Consider the following 12,137-nt stretch of genomic DNA (forward strand, 5'->3'; position numbering starts at 1 on the left):
CATAAGCTATGTTGTTTCTGAACGTCCCTCTGTATTAAATACATGAACTGGTTTCTCTTTTCCTGACTCAATGTTGATTCACTATTTGAATCCTAAACGTATGATTTTACCTCCTTTTCTAAGTGTATAGAGCATAACCCTATGGCTATTGTTCTCTAAAATCAGGGACTCACAGGGAGAACCTTTGTGTGGATGGGCTAACTAGAAGCAGGGTATCCTGTGTGATTGGTTGGGGTGCATAGTTGGCTTTCTCTGGCTGGTCCCAAGTTGGAAGCAGGGTCAAAAATTAGGGGAGCTGTCAGGTATTACCCAAGCCCTGATCATTTGGGGCTGATTGTTACAAAAGTTATTGTTTAGCTTCCTACATTGTTAGTAGAGATAGCATTCGAACTTCCTCCAAGTCTGATTTATAGTAGACTACCTTCCTGGGCTGATGATTAGAGATAAAGGGTTAGTTTCCTGGGTAGATTGCTGTTGGTCATGGGTCACAGTTTTATTTTTATATATGGTCTGACCATTGTTTGTTTACATATTCAGTCTCTCAAAGTCAATGGTGTTGTGGAATCCTCCCTTTCTTGCTGACCGTGGGAAAGAGTGTTGGATCTAGGCCAAAGCTACAAGTTTGGGTAAAAGGGAAGACCAGCCATCTTGGATCTTTTAAACACTTTAACTCAGGTCCTGAGCCAAGTAGCGTAGTGAGGGTTGATATCAAGAGACAGGTTTGGTGTTTCATCCTGAGGCCAAAAACTCAGAATTACCTGGTCAGTCAGCTTACTTTCCTGAGATCCAAATTCCTAATTAAAATCTAGAAAAATGTGGAAAGAGAATTGTATTAACTACATACATTTAATAGCTACGTAAATTGACAATTTATTTTTCAGATAACTATTTTTTTTTTAGAATTATATTTTGAAACGTTTGCACAGATTTCCAGTAACCCCTGAACAATGCTGCACACATTTGATCTCTTTGTTGGTTTTGGGGAAAGAAAAAAAAAATCCTTGCAAGACAGTTCCCAAAGGAGAGTTAACAACTGCAATAGCAGCAATCACATTGGGTGGCTTGGTGGGTGTTCCAGTCTGCCTGGAATGGGGCCCCAGCTATGCTCTTTGCATGACATAATTATAAATGAAAATACATCTGTGGTGAGCACAAGCATTTCAGCCCCTGTAATTGATCCTGCATTATGTCTCCTTCAGCTAAGAAGTCATGGTTTGTTAAAAATACAATATACTTTCCACTAGAAAATTCATTGCTTCTACAACTGATTTTCTATTTTGTCAAACCAGCTCTTGGTTTCCTCATAAATTCACTCAGTACCAGTGGACACACAGGATGGGAGAAAGAGAACTTGACAGAGTTATTACGCAAACCCATTGGTTGTGGCAAAAAAACAGAAGGAAATGTAAACACAGGGCCTTGTTATTTCTGGATTAATGTTGAAAGCTATCAAATAGCACTTGCCTTTTCCCCCCTCTCTTGCTTTGTATCCTACAATGATCTGGATCGCTCTCACTTTGTGGAAAGCAACAACAACCTCCGAATCCAGGAGCCTTCTCCTCTCTTGGCGAGTTTTACTGAATCTTTAAAATTCCTTTTGCTGAACTGACTGCTATTCTCAGCTCCTCTCTTTTGTGATGGTGACATAGCGCTGGCTCAGGTGTTTAAGCAGTCCTCCCATTTTCCCCCTTCTGGAGATAAAGAAAGGTTCATGTCACTTGATATCCTTGAAGCAGAAGCAGGAGCTTCAAAGGAGCTTCAAAACCCAGGGGAGTCACTGGAACAGGTCCCCCAACTGCTTCCTGAATGATGCATTTCATATAAACTGATTCCAAAACCATTGGCATCCCCTGCAAAAAACCCACGAAATCTGTTCCTAGAAGTGGAATGCCTTAAAAGAGTTTTTCTTTTTGGTTGGGTGTTTTTGTTTGTTTGGTTTTTTTTTTTGGCCTGTGTTTGCTGGGAATATGTGCTTTTGGCTGATTCTTACAACTATGCCTTTGAGTTGTCAAATACCCATAGGGACATGGCAATTCCCAGACACATGTGTGTGCTTCTATCTCATGGACATTCAGCATTATTCAGCACATGTAGTGATCAACTTATGATGGGAATATTCTTCAGCATACCTCTATAGTTGGTGACAAACTCCATTTCTGCTAAATTGAAGTGTAAAGGCTGTTGTCCTTTTAGGGGCTTCTTAAGGGAAGAGACATTTTACTGTGAGTTCCCATTTCTTTTCCAAACTTGTTTCCCACATGAGCACACAGCTTGATTCCTTTATTATTATAAGGAAGATTCATTCATGCCCACTGAAACCCTCTCTAGTTTAAATGGGTACAGAAAGGGCTTGTGTTTGATCCTTTAAGCCATAATCAGGATGCAACAGCTAAGTGGGGTTTTTTTCTTCTTCTTTATTTTTACTTTAATTTGATTAAACTGTGTGATCTCTGGGAAAGAATGAAGAAGGCATATTTTAGATTTTGGCTTTCACCGTGACCTCTTTGGTGATCCTTGCCCCTTCCCCTTCTAGCTCTCTCCACCTGTACCTCAACTAAAAAGAGAGGCTACAGTGTTGGAACCCAGGCTGCTTGACCTTGCTTTGGAGAATTTGGCAGAATAGTTAGGCTGCCAAATTCCTGATGATCAGAGAGGTCTTGCTGAGGACCAATTTAAACTGGAAAGCACATAAGCTTCATTGGGCTATTTCAAGTTCATGCGGTTTTAGCTCTAATCCTCTTAACATATTAGGCCAAGTGACTCACATACCATGATGGCAGTGGCATAAAGGCCTCTTCAATTTTTATTTACATTTCTTTGCATGGTAGAATGCAAGTCAATTTATTCTCATCTGAGATGCCTCCCTCACCCTCATGCTCTGCCCCAAGGTGGCTGAAATTGTTTGAAAGCCAAAAATGCTTAGGCTAACATATTTGCAGATTTTTCATAACATTGCTTTCCCAAAGCTCTGGAATACTTGCACATGTTGGCTTGGTGATTTTTTTTTCCCCTTCTGCAAAGGATAACATCTTGGCTGTAGACAAGGTAAGCATTTCCAGTATGAATGTTTAATGAAGATGAAGTCAGCATGCAGCATGCTGTTTATTTTGCTTTCTAATAAACCCATGCTCAGCAAGTCTTATTACTGCTGTGACTTCTTGCAACAATTTTCCATCTTCTATGCTCAGAAGAAATTTCTTTCAACGTTACTGTTCTTATGATAAATTAATTACATAATGCATGAAGAATTCAAGGTTGTGAAGAAATGATGAGCTAAAAATAACCCCTAAAAATGTTTTTTTTCTTTAACCTCCAAATACCACATGCAAGTTCATACATGATGGAAACAGAGCAAGAGAGAGAGAGCTCTGAGGTAATCAGAATATATTTCAGGTTCCAAATGGGTCTCAGATGTCATGGTTACCACTAGAAAAAATCTGTAATTGGTGGAATAAAAATATTGGTGTGAGTAAAGAGTTAGGAAGCAGAAAAGGACAGACTGTTGAAAGGCTACAAACATCAGGAAAGAATGAGAAGCATCAAAGGGAACTGAGTATAAGACAGAGTCAGGATCAGGTCCTCGCCCCCAGCTCAGTTTCTAGCCGGCTGTGTGATCTTGGACATGCTACTTTGCCCCTTTCTTATAAAACGTCCAGTTGTAACTAGTATGATTTACCTTTTAGTCTAAAAACTCTGGATGCTAACATCATGATTATGATGACCATTTATTAAAGACTTTTAATATCCCAACCAACTATGTTAGGCATGTATATATATATGGCTCAAAATTACCACAAAGGGTAGGTATTATTACATCCATTTTGAAGTTGAAAACAACCAAGCTTGGAGAATTATCTGCCCAAAGTCACTCAAATTGTAAATAGTGGATTTGGGATTCACGCTCAGGTCTGCTTAATTTGAAAACCTTTTCTATTAATTATGCTATGCTGCATTTGCACAGCTGGAAAAAACTCTAGTGGGCTTTGATAAATATTGAGAAGTAGTCACAACCATCTATTTTCCTCTCCTCTTCCCTTCAGGTATCATAAAAAAAGACTTGCTTTGAGAGTAACACTGGAAAAAAGAAAAAGAAAGTGTACATTTGCTTAGATTGAGAAGACAGCTTCTGGTAGAAAGGAAGGTGACCAGAAAGGGAAGGTAAAGTGTCACCGTGTTTAAATTCCTGCTCATTTTTAGACAAGTGGGAAAGTAAAAACAAGATTAAATGGAAAATCAATTATTTTAAAACAAGCTTTATACCTTATCAAAAGAATGAAGACTCCATGTCGTTGGAAACTCATCCACCCTCAAATAGGCACCAAAAGATGTCTGATGGCCAAGATACTTTGTGTTTGAAACTAAAAGTAACAATTATAAGATATAGAATGTATTTCTTGTATGTGTGGTCATGAGTTCTGCTGCCTCTGGTACTCGTATTAATTCTATAAGGTGGACAGGTGGGAGTAATTGGTATATTGCTAACTACAGATAGAAACACTGAAATAAGTAGATCATCAGATGGGAGAGCCACCTGACTGACTTTAGAGATGATGCAAAGTAATGACCATCGGCCTTGGAATTAGTTGAGTTCCTGTCACAGTTCCATAATGTGTGACAGTGGGAAGATACTTAGCTTCCCTGGGTCTTAGTTTTCATGTGTATAAAATGAGACTAGCAATACCTACTTCAAAGTTGAACATTAAGTGTGATAATGTATATAAAAGCACTTAACACTTTGGCACATGGTAGAAACTCAAAAGTATGATTTATGTTTACCACCCCTTTATGTTTTACTCAATTCCTTCATTTCACAGTTTAATTCAATTTATCCTAAAGAAGTGAATGGAAGCAAAAGAGCTGTTCACAATCTTTGTCATGATGATCTTCCAAATGTGTATAGATGTGCAATGTATACTTGAGTCTCAGACATGTTCTCCCCACCCAAAAACATTTCATAGATTCTGCTATATCTTATTTTCATTTTTGGGCATTTTCTCTGAATCCTAACATATCACTGGTTTGGGAATACAATACAGTATATTATAATCATTTAAAGTATGTCATTAAGGACCAACCGAGTGGCTCAGTTGGTTAAGAGTTGGCTTAAGAGTGTGAACTCTGAGAAACAGGGCTGCCGGTTCGATTCCCACTTGGGCCAGTGATGCTGCACCCAAGCTGAGCTGTCACTGAGCTGCCAACAAGTGGCAGAATGAAAAAGCTTGCCTGTTCAATGGTGGGCTATGCCCACCTGCAACTAAAACTGAACTCGGCACCTTGAGCTGAGCTGCCGCCTGGATGGCTCAGTGGATATAGCTTGCCCTCTTAACAACAAGTCTGCTGGTTCGACTCCCACATGAGACAATGGCTACCCCCACCCACAAGTAAGATTGAACACAGCACCTTGAGCTTAGAGGCCACGAGCTGCCGATGGGAATCCAGATGGCAACTGGCACTTTCCACAACGAAGACTGAAGAACAACAACTTGGCTGGTCCCCTTCCCCAATTCCCCAACACTGTTCCCCTCCCCCAATTCCCCAATAAAATCTTTAAAATATATATATATATATATATATATATATATATATATCATTAAGAGCATTGATTATGCAGTTAGATTGCTGGATTCAAATCTCATATTCAACCTCTAAAATTTCTATGATCAGGAAAACATACTTACCCCTCTATGACTCAGTTTTTCTCATTTGTAAAATTAGAGGAACAATAATACCTAACTCATTTTTGTGAGTTAATACTTGTAAAGTTTTTGGGAACAATACCTGGGAAGTAATAAGCACTAATAATTGCCAGCTATTATTATTGTTGCTATTACTTTATCATGTTTAAGAATGAAAGCTTATCACTCAAGATTTTTATAAGTATCTGAACATTCTGTGCATTTAACATGTTCTTTCAACTCACCTCCACATTTGCATATGCCTTTACTTGCATATGGATATCTATGGACCATAGATAGTTATTTTGTGTATGGTTTTACATGTATTTGTTATACCCTATATTCTCTTTTGCTCATCTTTTTAATTCACCATTATGTTTCTGGGATTTATTATACATATGTAAGTGTACCTGGTTAATTTCTTTCTGAGTTCCATATTCCTTCATAGGCAAGTAGCTGCTTTTTTTACACGCTTCCTTTGATATCTAGGTTAATTTAGCCTTTTGCTTTTCCCAACAAATCTGTGATGAACAACTTGAAATATATCCTTTTGTGTACCTATGTGACGCTTTCTCAGGGATGTATACATAGAAATAGGATGACCTAGTTGGAAAATACATGTGCTCTCAATTTTATTCAACATTGCCTGATTAAGCATCCCTTTGAATGCTCTTTTTCTGTTTCAAGTTAAATTGATAAGAAATTTCTGGTTGTACAGTTTGCCTGTTTTTTGTTTGTTTGTTTGTTTCTTTGTTAATTTGGGATATCTTCCTCTTGCTGGGTTTTAGGAATGCCTTATGTATTTTAAATATGAACCTTTTGTCAGTTATGTACCGGTACGTTGAGAAGCAGCATTATTATTGTCATTATTAGCACAATATTAAGCCAGACTGCTCTGATTTGATTACTGGCTCCCCCATTCTTTCTTTGTGACCTTACTCCAATCCCTTAACCCCTCTAAGGTTCAGCTTCCTCATCTATAAAATGAGACAGTAACAGTGTCTCATGAAGGATGATGAGGACTGAGTGAGTCAATGTGTGCAAACCACTTAAATGGACCCTGGCACAGAAGAAAGACTCAGCTGTCTTTGGGAAATGTTTTATATGCTCGATACAGTCACTTTCACTGTTTTGTTTTTAGACTTGGTTCTACTTGTTTTACCCCATCCTTATTCTTTACTCAAATGGATTCATTCTCTCTTATGGAATCTTGTGCACTTTGGGTCAGGAGCCATGTCATGGTCATTTGTCATTCCCAAGTCCTTAAGTAACCGCTTGGCCTATATGGGTGTTCATTAAGTGTTTATAGAATGAGTGAGTGGATGGATGTTTTGGTGTCATATTGTCTCTCTCACGACTAAAGCCCTCTTCTAGTTCTTTAAGGTATAGTTTTGTCCACCTAAAGTGTGGGTTACTTTCCTCCACTGTCCCTGTGATTAAATCAATAAAGGGGCTCCCTTTGGGGATTTATAATAGCTTAGCTTCTGAGACATAATCCTTATGCATTTAAAATTTATCATCAACAGAACTAACTGCTATCCACATAGTACTACTGTCTGCAAACTTAAAACATTTATTCCATTTACAACATATGGGTTATTTTTTGAAACATAGATGTCTCTGTGGTGTATGAATGGAAAGATACTACTGATCTCTTGATAAAAAATTCTCTGAGTAAGGCCCGGAGAGATCTGCCCAGAGCCTAGAATGAATTGTAGATGGGTTTAAGATTAGACATCCTGTCTGACTTGTAGGTCAGTCCTCTTAGTTTTTTTTGTAGCTTAAAATTTTTAAAGTATTTAGATTATCTCAGAAAGTGACCGTGAGTTTCAAGAGTCCCTGAACTCTTATGAGAAAAATGTATTTCCAACCTTGGCAATTTCCTTTAACTTGGCTTGGAGCTTCAATTTTGATAAAAATCAATAAAGGGTATCTCATAGAACAAAAGGTAAATGATAAGTGTGTATTTCTGCAATTTAGAAGGACTGAGAAAATGCAAGGAGGAATGAAAAGAAGCAAGTAAAAGAAAAGTGACATTGAATAATAACACTGTTTTTATAATACATTAAGATCTAGTAGGACCTTTTTATAATTCTTATGCTAAATATTTGGCTAAAACCATGAGAATAAATGGAAAAATAAGGAATATAAGAGCTGTGTTACATTTTCTCTAAATATTGTCAAAGCAATAGAACAGATAGATGTATAGTAAAATATTTGCTAACACTGTTAATGTGTAAATGAACATGTATGGCTGTTTTATTTGTTCTCATATCAGATTATCATTAGTGAATTTTTAAAAAAATACTTATTTTTTAATTACAGTTGACATTCAATAGTATTTTATATTAGTTTCAGATGTACAGCATCGTGGTTACACATTTATGTAATTTATGCAGTGATCCCCCAATTAGTCTAGAATGCCCCTGGCACTATACATAGTGGTTGCAACATTATTGACTATATTCTGTGTGCTGTACTTTACATCCCTGTGACTATTTTGTAACTACCAATTTGTATTTCTTGATCCCTTCACCTTCTTCACCCAACTCCCCAACACCTCTCTCTTCTGGCAACCATCAGTTTATTCTCTGTATGTATGAGTCAGTTTCTGTTTTGTTTGTTAATTTATTTTGTTCTTTAGATTTCACCTATAAGTGAGATCATTTGGTATTTGTCTTTCTTCCTCAGTCTAACTTATTTCGCTTAGCATAATACCCCCTAAGTTTATCCATGTTGTCACAAATGGTACGATTTGGGTTTTATTATGGCTGAGTAATATTCCATCATATACATGTACCTCTTCTTCTTTATCAACTCTTCTATTTATGGAAATTGGATTGCTTCCATAACTTGGCTATTGTAAACAGTGCTGCAGTGAACATAAGGTGCATATATATTTTTGAATTAGTGTTTTGGATTTCTTTGGGTAAGTACCCAGAACTGGAATTGCTGAGTCATAGGGTAGTTCTAGTTTTAATTTTTTGAGGAACATCCAAATCGTTTTTCATAGTGGCTGCCCCAATTTGCAATCCCATCAACAGTGTATGAGAGTTCCCTTCTTTGTCACATCCTTGCCAACACTTGTTATTGGTGATTTATTGATGATAGGCATTTTGACAGGTATGAGGCGATAGCTCATTGTGGTTTTCTCTAATGATTAGTGACATTGAATATCTTTTCATATATCCATTAGTGAATTTCTATTTATTCTACCTAACCTATTAAGCATAGACTTTCAATGGAGCTGAGCTATAGGGAATGTGGATATAATACAAACTTAATGTTTCCTATCTTTATGTAATCTATCAGTACCTTTTGCTTTTTGTGTGACTTTGTCTTCAACCAAGTTGCCTCAATGAATTTTGCAATTTTTAGCTAATGGGTAGGAATTAGTACTTCACAACTAAAAAGTTACCTGTCTTGTTTCCCCTCCTTATCTCATGCCTTCTGGCTCTCCTAGGTAAATCACATTAATGCAGTCTAGGTATTATACTTGGATTGAACAACACAGTTACAGTTTTCATTGGCTATTTCCAACTGAGCTCCCTTCTCTAGTCTCAGCCAAACTGTGCACAGGCTCAGCTTCTATCATCCCTCAAGCATCCAGGCTTTTTGAGGTTTGTTAGTCATAAATAAGGACAGGATTGAGAATGCATGGACTTCTCCCAGCCTTCTCCTACCTGTGTGCATTCATTCACTTATCAAACAAGTATAGGACACTTACTCAGTGCTAGAGATGCAGAGATGAGTAAAATGTTGTCCTGTCTTTCGTCAATTGACTTCAAGCAAGAAACAATGAAACGGTTTCTATAAAGTACATTAAATGCACTGCGGACTATGGGAGAAGATCTGAGAAACAATCTTACCTATTCTGAGAGGGAAAGAAGTGATAGAAAAGTCTTCTTGGGGGACAAGGGAGTAAACTGATGTTTCTAAGATTAATCATTGGAGAGTCAAGATTAGTCATTGGAGAGTGAGCTAAGAGCATTTCAGGCCTGGGGAGCCATGTAAGCAATGGCTCAGAGGTATGAAATCCCTTGTCTGGCTTGAGGACATTTGAAATCTCTCAGAATTTACAGGAGGAGAAGAGCACAGATACATGAGACTGCAGAGTTAGGAGAGGAATCTCTTCCCCCTTCCTCCTTGCCTAGGAATGCTGAGTTGATATAAATTCTGGGAACCAGGACATTATCCACATTATCTGCCCTAATAATTCAGAGTAGAAGCCAGTCCAATAGTTCCTATCCTTTGGCTCAGTTATGAGCTGAGTGTTTGTGTCCTCCTCAAAATTCATATGTTGAAATCCTAACCCTAGTCCGATGGGATTTGGAGGTAGGACTGTTGCGAGGTAAGCATGGTTAGATTAGGTCATGAAGGTTGTGCCCTCATGATAGGATTAATGCCCTTATAGAAAAAGAGATATGGGATCTCTCTCTGCTCTCCACCATATGAAGATGCCAGGAGAAGACGGCCATTTGCAAAACAGGAAGCAGCTCAACAGACACTGGATCTTCTAACACCCTCATTTTGGACTCCCAGCCTCCAGAGCTGAGAAATAAATGTTTGTTGCTCAAGCCATCCAGTATATGGTATTTGTTATAGCAGCCTGAACTAAGACATACCCTAGTGCAAATGTTATTCCAGGAAAATTGTGTCTCCTTGACACAGGTCCTTGACCTGCACCACTACAGCATACTTTCCAGTTTTCAGTGTTGCAAAGAATGTGCCAGAGGCTTCAGTCTTCTTTCCACTAGAAAACCTTTGTGCTTCTATTGCAATTGGTCCAACTCATCCTTCGAGTTCCACACATGAAAGTGGGTAAGAGTTAGTTAAACTGCACAAATACAGATAAAGCCCTCCTAAAAGGTGCTGTTGCACACATTTTCCAGGGCAAGCAATGAGCTTATATAACTAAGTGAGGCACTCAGGTCACCCTTCCCACAGTAGAGAAAATGTTTCTTCAGTGACTTGATCCTCCCCCTCCTAGGCCTTTGAAAGGTTGATCTGATAAGACACTGACTTTCATAAGTCTGGGGCTTAGGAGGAAAATGTGGACAGATCACAGAAATCTTGAGTGAGACTATCCAGGGCAGGATTACAGGGCAAGAAGCTATGAAGAGAAGACTGATATTCAGGGAACACCAACATGAAAGGAGAGAGGGGAACAAGAAAAGAACAAAAGAGAGGGAAAAGGATTGGTGAGAGAGTGGAGGAAAAGTTGTGTCAAGAGCCCACTGGGAGAAAGTTTCAAGGTAGGAGTGGTCTAGATTGAGACATTTAAGTGAAACAAAGGCTAAAAAGTGTTTCCTTTTACATCTAGGTTCAGGAGGCAAAAATGGAACCTTGCAGTTATGTTCACTGTTGGGCTCTGTAGGTAATGGGCCGAAATAAAAATATATCTTAGAGGACAAGTTGAATGAATCTGTCATAAATATTTTGTGAGAGAATCATGGTAGGACAGCGACTCTGAGATGCAGAATAGAATGGGATCATGATAGAGGATAAGCAATGTGGCAGGAATTTGAAAATTACAAAAGACCAAATCATCCTTAGGAGTTTAGGAACGGTGAGGAAGGAGTCTTTGGGGGGTACGCCTTCTCTTCCTCCCCCTGCTCTGCCCTTGTCACAACTAATCCTGACCTGGTTTAATATAGCTCATGAGAAGAGCTGAGAAGTGCCTGGGGAGGAGGTAGAGGCAGGATCCTGGAGAAAAGATTACTGAGGAGGAAGGAGAAAAGGAGAGAGGTAATCCCAAATAATGTGGAGGGGACAGACAGGGACTGCTTGAAAAGGACTAACACTGAATAACAAGTTATAACATAAATAATTTAATTAGTACTTCAACACCTTAGCAGGCTTGATGTTTTCAAAATATTAAATTGACTTAATTTATTTAAACCCATCATAGGACACACATTTTAACAACCACAATTATTCTGGAAAAAAAAAAAAGAAAATGAGCCTATCTATACAGTTTTATTGTTCTCAACCATTTAAGGCTTTATCTTTATGTTGCCAAAACAAGCAGTTAATTTAGTTAATTTAGTCAACCAGCCAGTAATTTCAGGAGGAAAACAAGGCTTCCAGAAGAATAATGTTCAAAATGCATGCCCCAAACCCCAGCTGTTTGGCTAGACTTTCCACTTTTCTATTTGTAATATTGACATTGAGAGACATAGCTCTTGAGGCCTGGAATGAAAATTGTAAAAAGGCTGTTAAAATGTGAACAGTAGTTGAGGATTATAGCAAAAAAAAAGAGAATCCTACAATAGCTGCCTCTGATATGGTGACTGTTTCTAAATAGCTTTATACTTCATTGTATGATTTCCCATAAAATCATAGGAATGGATGAGAGGCAGCCATGAGCACTATTTACATTTTGGAGATATAGAAATAAGAGCCTCAAGAAATGACATGTTTGGAGCAATTTGGAGCAATACATCATGGGCAGGACCGTAA

General features: G+C 38.2%; 1 long non-coding RNA gene across 2 annotated transcripts in view; it reads left to right on the top strand.

Moving 5' to 3' along the window:
* Nucleotides 1–2,811: 2,811 nt before the first annotated feature.
* Nucleotides 2,812–12,137, top strand: part of LOC109389212 (uncharacterized) — a 39,387-nt gene continuing 30,061 nt past the window's right edge. The window contains exons 1-2 of one of the 2 annotated variants that reach the window (XR_002125362.1): nt 2,812–3,045; nt 4,041–4,158. This is a non-coding gene — a long non-coding RNA (uncharacterized LOC109389212). The remainder of the gene's footprint in view (nt 3,046–4,040; nt 4,159–12,137) is intronic. The other variant, XR_002125361.1, reaches the window with a different exon arrangement.

The sequence above is a fragment of the Hipposideros armiger genome, unplaced genomic scaffold (genome assembly GCF_001890085.2).
Source record: "Hipposideros armiger isolate ML-2016 unplaced genomic scaffold, ASM189008v1 scaffold_225, whole genome shotgun sequence".
Classification (NCBI taxonomy): Eukaryota; Metazoa; Chordata; class Mammalia; order Chiroptera; family Hipposideridae; genus Hipposideros; species Hipposideros armiger.